The sequence below is a fragment of the Empidonax traillii genome, unplaced genomic scaffold (assembly GCF_003031625.1).
Source record: "Empidonax traillii isolate 1590-97213 ecotype Southwest subspecies unplaced genomic scaffold, ASM303162v1 scaffold4:size3804566, whole genome shotgun sequence".
Classification (NCBI taxonomy): domain Eukaryota; kingdom Metazoa; phylum Chordata; class Aves; order Passeriformes; family Tyrannidae; genus Empidonax; species Empidonax traillii.
Genome location: NW_020955197.1, coordinates 2,555,098 through 2,562,064, shown reverse-complemented (window position 1 = coordinate 2,562,064; position 6,967 = coordinate 2,555,098). Strand labels below are relative to the sequence as shown.

The window sequence follows — 6,967 nt, the reverse complement described above, 5'->3', positions numbered from 1 at the left end:
GACAGCTGTGATATATGATGCTATTAGCAGCACATTAATCACATAGATGCCTCAGGATGGATAGAGACACTTGAGGCTGAGGCCACAGAGGTTTCTGCAAGATCTTGTAGATCTATCACTGTTTTGGCTTTCAGGACCCTCTGCAATGCCATCACTGCTGGTGTGCACCGCTTTTACTCTTATACAGGTAATGTGCTGCATTGTGTATGTACCTGCTCTTAGTAATGCAGAGAGAAGTGTCAAAGCTTCTGAAAAGGCAGAAAAAGACAACTCATATTCCAGTGGTAATTGGTGCCACTTATTTATCAGGCACACTTTGCCTTCTGAGGGTAACATGCTGCAGAGGCCAGTTAAGATGGGACCAAACAAATAAACACATGGAGGGGGGAAACGCTGAGTATGAGTTTCTGATGTGCAAACCAAAATGTATGATTGTTGAGCAGTGCTGTAGTTATTTCCTTACTTGTGTAATTTATTTCTGATGAATCTTTAATTTCCTGTGTGTAGCAGCATTTCATATAGATGTGGTGGACAATATGCGAATACAGAGTATGGAGAAAAAACTATTTAAACAACTTACAATTTGAATAATTAATGTGCAAATCGAAGAAGTAGGAAGGGGTAGGTTTACGTAGTTTTCCCTAACATGCAACACCATGTAAATACCATGAAACAACAAATGAAAAATGGCATGAAATTTTCTGGTCACATAAAAATATGCAGGGTATTTTTCAATCAAGAATAGAAGATGAAATTTATTGGTTTTGCATTTTACCTGTAGAAAGACGAAACTGGACTGACAAAACAAGCAGTAATTACTACAAACCTTTCAATTTCTTAACAAAACATGAGTATTTCTTTCTTTATGATGCAAATACTAATAAATCATTAATATTTTGTTAATAATGATCTAATTTATCCATGTAAGGCAACACATTTAAATGTAAACAATAGTGCAATTCACCAGTTATGAAGTTCTTATTTTCTGTTCCTATGGAAATTGTTTAAGAGACATCACTAGAACTATCCATTATTGATCGTCTCTTAAAGTTTAATACCTATGGATATGAAAATTGTTAAAAATTGAAATATAGAAAACATCTCATTATCCTGTTGATGAATCTGACCTGTGATTTCAAATCCACAAGTGAAAATGATTTGGCTGGTCTAAGCCACAGACTATTTGCCTACTACATAATTTGAAGATTTAATTCTTCACAGCCTTTGCCTAAAATTCCACACAAAATGAATTAAAATTGAAACAAAAAAGTGAGGTATTTTATCTGTATATTTCTGTGTATTTGTGTGTCTCATTGCTTATGTGGGCAGCATGAGTCAGTAGAAAATTATGATTGAAAAAGCCAAACATTTCATATTTCTGATGTGGTCAGAGATGAGATTTTTCAAAGAGAAGACTTTTTGCTGTGCTCCTCTAAGAGTTGATGGTAAAATTCAAGAGCAAAAAAGTCAAATAATCTTTGGAAGATTGCTTTTAAAACCTAATTTTAACAGAGTATTGTGAGGACCATTCTCCAAATAAAGTATATTTGGCTGATCAAAACAGAATTTCAAGACAAATTTAAGCTCTAGTCTTCCAATAACTCTTTCCAAAATATGTTAGAGAAATTAATTTAAAAAAAGACTGCGTTCTTATCTCTTCCATGGACCTGGTAAATTTTTTAAAGTAAATATATCTGTGCAAACAGCCTTGTAACTTTGGATAGTGTCAGACCACAGGAGGAAAAGGAAGCATAGGAAGCTACAAGAGGCTCTAAGCACTGCACATAAGAATAAATAAAACAATTGTAGAAAATTTAAAATTAGCCTAACAAGGAAGTGTTGAAAAATATAAGGCAAAGAACAGCCTAAAATTCTTGCCAAGAAACTATTTATCAGGGAACTACTAAAGAGGGATAACTTCTGGGAGCTGGACAATGGGACCTGATGATATGCCAAAACAGGTGCCAAAACATATGCATTAACAAGTGCATTAGGAAAAAAGACAAAAACTCAGAAACAAAACTCATTGACAAAAAACAGTTTTTGTCAATGTAAGCTTAAGAGCAAGACTCTGCTCCTTAGAGCAGAGTTTTCCTTCTTTCCCTTGGCAGAAGGACACAGGAAGAACAGAAGGATACAGCACATATATTTAAATCAATGCAAAAACAGAGCAGCATTAAGCCCTAAACCACTGTCTTTGAAAGTGTTGTCATTGGGATGATGAAAAGAAGGTATAGTTGCCCCTTCAAATGCAATGAAATATCCTTTTTTTATTATTATTATTTGGTAATTACAATAGTGAGCTCCTGAATTTGTAATCTAGTGGGTGACTTCAAGTCTATGGCTCAAAAGTTTTGGCTGTGCCTGGGTCACCAGGTAGTTGCCTTCTGTGGCTTGGTCTGGCTTTCCATCCCGAATCAGCACACTACAGCTTCCTTCTGCCCTTATACCCAAGTTTCCTACAAAAACCTGAATGTGTGTATATGAGGGCTACGAGGAGCAGGGCACATGCCTGAATCCCACCATCATGTGAGCTGACAAATGGCCATGTGCTATCAGGCCTGGAGGCACTCATGCCTCCCCTTGTGTAGACTTATTTCTTGTCTCGGGTCTCAGAGTCATGATATTTCCTACTTTACCAGTGTGCTAAGATATATTCACAAGCACTTGTAAGTCTTACAGATGTTACAGAAATAGGTCTTAAAAATAGATAAAAGGCAGATTGATAAGCTGCTCATCAAAGAAAGTGTCAAATATTTTTCAACTTCTTGAAATTGTCTTACTCACCCTTGTAAATAAGAACTTCTAACTCTAATTGAGAAAAGGCTGAGTCAGAAGTGATTTTTGCAGATTTGTTTGACTGTGGAATGCATTATATTACCTTTGAATAATTGGATATCCACTTCATATTCAGTATACTGAAATGAAGTAATTCACATGATGAGATAAGTGGTCTAGGACAAATTCAAGGAAGATCTTTGCTCACAGATCCCTCTATGCTCTTTCCACTCCCACATTATCAGGGGAACCTGTCTATTTGCTTGGAAATAGTATATTACAGCTCTTTTAATGAGTAAGATTACAGATTTTGATTAATTCGCTAGCCCACGTGCTTTACTCTTTCTAACAAGGTAGGTGACTGTCTACTATAATCATCATTACAAATTTAAAGTAATGGTGACATATATCTTTGGTCTCTACCCAAATGCAGCATGTTTTGATATCAAGACTCCTTAATTAAAAGGATATTCAGTGACAAGCAAACTAACAGCACTTCACATTAAGCTGAATTATAATACTCAAACACTTTATTTCTGCCCATTCCAGTAACTCTGTAATTGCATCCACATTCTGACACACTTCTTCTTATATCACAAATGCATTGTGATATCTAAGTCTGCAACACAACCCTCATTTTGCTAAGCTGGAAACAAAAGGATAGTACGTGAAGAAAATATTGGCTGTAAAAGGCATGAAAATACTGCTGAGTAAAGCATCACTGTGCAAGAACGTACATGCATCTGCAAAACACCACTCAAACAACCAACCTGCAAGACAAGGTCTAAACACAGGAGGATGCTGATGGTTCTTAACCACACCTCCATATAAAAATTTACCACCTCCTCCCCATCTAACAGTCTTTTCCCGTAAGTCAAATCCCTTGCCTTCTGGATTGCCTGTTCTTTTCCTCCTGCATCACACCCGCTCAACCCCCATGTTTCCTCTGGTTGCCACAATGGGTGATTCCCAAAATCTGACTAGTGTTGCCATAGTTTTGCGTTTCAGAGGGAATATGGTAGTACTGGTGTTTTACCTTGGTAGGGGGGATTGCCTGCAGTATGCCAAGCTCCTGTACAGCTTACCAGCTGTAAGATCATAGGGGACCCATTCTGTCAAAAATTTCTATGAAAGATGCCTGGATATCAGGAGAGAAGTCCCCAGTCTTCCTTACAACATTTGCAGCTGGCTGCTGTTTTCTGTCTTTTTTTACTTAATTTTTGACTCTTCTCCTGAAATGGCTTTGCTTCTTTTAAACAACAGCAGTTGTTGGATAGTTCATGACGGCATTAGCAGCTCAAGAGGAAACTGGGAGACAAAGACTTGAGAGGGGTGTTGGGCAGAAGAAGAAACACTGATAGCAAGGCCATGGAAAATTACTGGTAAGTAGTGTCTGGGTTTGACCTCCTGATCAAGTACAGAGAGAACTTTTTCTTAGAGAAATGAATGATAGCTACTTACCAAAACTCTGCCAGTTGTCTTTTGTATTGGATATAAAAGCCTTGCTGCAAAGAAAGACCGCTTATTTTTACTTGTGACGGACCAAGAGAGAAATGGTAGCTAGAAAGAACACCTTTTTAGTTTTTAGTGCTAGCTGGATCAGCTTCATAAATGCCTAAACTCATATATAAAAATGTTAATGTTTTCCAATTGCTACTCTGAATTTATATTTATTGCAATACAATGCATCCATTAGCTCATCTATCACCGATAAATTTGTTACTGCTTCAAATATACAGTACATAATGTTGCAGCAATTTCATTTTACAAGCTAATAATGTACTGTAATGTAGCTTTCAATATCATGTAGAAGTATTTGATTAGGGAGGTTCAGCAGTCAGTCAGGTTGAGTAGTGGATTATATGAGAATCAAGTTTTTAACTTATTTACTGTACAAATGAACAGCTTTGGTGCACATTAAATGTGTTAATTTAACAGGTGTGTCATTTTATTTCCTCAAATATTCATTGAAGAGGAACAAATGGTATTTTTACTCAAACTGAAGCACAGTAGACCTAGAATGTTTTTTTGATGCGTGACATATTTATTCTTAAAAAGACAGTAATAGTTGTATTTAAATTTTATATAAGTTTATTGTATATATATTTATATATTGTATGCTGTATTCTACTATCTGCAGGAACTACTGAAAAGCAGGAGAGGTGGCTGAAATGTTTTGCTGAGATGCTATAAAAATAGAAGTTTTTTTCTTTTTTTTTTTTTTTTTCAAATAAAGCAAAGCTTCAAAAAAACGTTACGATTTTTCTCTTCCCACATAGATTTGCCAAAACTCATACCTGTGTTCTGTGTGGACAGACAGTGTCCCTTGTCTTTCTGCAACATTAGGAATAAGGCAGGGATGTTGCCACAAAACACTTCTTTCCAGAGATGCTCCAGTTGGGAGTGTGACATCTCCCCTAGGTTCAGAGGTGATCCAGCACATGAGGTGGGAACAAACTAGGTTTGAAGGGGGAAGAGATTGAATCCAGGCTCTCCAAAGAGAAGCCCAGGGATGAAAAGCCTGAGTTAGGAGTAAAATCAGCAGCCCAGCTGAAGTGCATGTACATTAATGCATGCAGCATGAGCAACAAACAGGAGGAGCTGGAAGCCATCGTGCAGCAGGAAAGCTATGATGTAGTTGCCATCACAGAAACGTGGTAGAATGACTTACATGACTGGAGTGCTGCCATGGATGGCTACAAGCTCTTCAGAAAGGATAGTCAGGGTAGGAGAGGTGGAGGGTTGGCTCTATATGTTAGAGAGTCTCTTAACTCTGTAGAACTTGAGGTCACCAATGATAAGGTTGAGTGCCTGTGGATCAGAATCAGGAGGAAGGTCAACAAGGCTGACATCCTAATGGGAGTCTTATAGACCACCCAATTAGGATGATGAAAGGGATGAATTATTCTACAAGCAGATGTCTCAAAATCTCCAGCCCTTGTTCTTGTGGGCAACTTCAACCTGCTAGATATCTGCTGAGAGCTCAACATGGCAGAGAAGAGGCAGTCTAAGAGATTCCTGGAGTGTATAGAGGATAATTTCCTGCTCCAGCTGGTAAATGAACCTACCAGGGCTTGGGCCCCACTAGACCTGTTGTTTACAAACAGAGAGGGGCTGGTGGTCGGAGGCCACCTGGGGTACAGTGACCATATAATAATAGTTTTCAATACTAAGAGATGCAAGGAAGACCACCAATAAAACCTCTACGCTGGACTTCCGGAGGGCAGATTTTGGCCTGTTCAGAAGACTGGTCCAGAGCATACCCTGGGAAAAAACCCTTGAAAATGGAGGGATGGATGTGCTTCAAGAAGGAAGTCTTGAGTGCACAGGAACAGGCTGTACCAGTGTGCCAAAAGGCAAGCTGGTGGGGTAGATGACCAGCTTGGTTGAACAGGGAGATTCTGAAGGAAATCAAGGATAAAAAGAGAGCTTACAGACTATGGAAAATAGGGCTGGCTACTCAGGATGAGTTTAGGAGTATAACTAGGTCATGCAGAAAGAAAATTAGAGAGACAAAAGTGCAATTTGAAGTCAATTTGGCTACTTCTGTTAAGGATAACAAAAAGCGCTTCTATAAATACATTAATAACAAAAGGAGGGGCAAGGAAAACCTCCATTCCTTGTTGGACTTGGGGGGAAACATAGTTAACAGGGATGAGGAGAAGGCTGAGGTACTTAACACCTACTTTGCCTCAGTATTCACCAGTAGGACAGGTGGCCCTCAGGACAACTGTCCTCTGGAGCTGGTAGACAGGGACAGGAAGCTGAATAGCCCTCCTGTGTTCCAGGAGGAAATAGTCAGTGACTTACTGAGCCACCTGGATCCACACAAGTCCATGGGATCAGATGGGATCCATCCTAGGGTGATGAGGGAGCTGGCAGAAGAGCTTGCCAAGTCGCTTTCCATCATTTACCGACAGTTCTGGCTCTCTGGGGAGGTCCCAGATGATTGGAAGTTGGTGAATGTCACGCCGATCGACAAAAAGGGCTGCAAGGAAGACCCGGGAAACTCCAGGCCTGTCAGCCTGACCTCAGTGCCTGGCAAGGTTATGGAGCAGATCATCCTGAGTGCAATCACACAGCACCTACAGGATGGACAAGGGATCAGACCCAGCCAACATGGGTTTAGGAGGGGCAGGTCCTGTCTGACCAACCTGATCTCCTTTTATGATCAGGTGATCCACCTGGT

At 39.3% G+C, this 6,967-nt stretch overlaps 1 long non-coding RNA gene across 1 annotated transcript in view; it reads left to right on the top strand.

Annotated features, from left to right (window-relative positions):
• The first annotated feature begins 3,446 nt into the window (after positions 1 to 3,446).
• The window catches only part of LOC114073746, a 14,442-nt gene continuing 10,921 nt past the window's right edge, over positions 3,447 to 6,967 (top strand). Inside the window, exons 1-2 of the long non-coding RNA XR_003574382.1 lie at positions 3,447 to 3,560; positions 4,042 to 4,160. This is a non-coding gene — a long non-coding RNA (uncharacterized LOC114073746). The remainder of the gene's footprint in view (positions 3,561 to 4,041; positions 4,161 to 6,967) is intronic.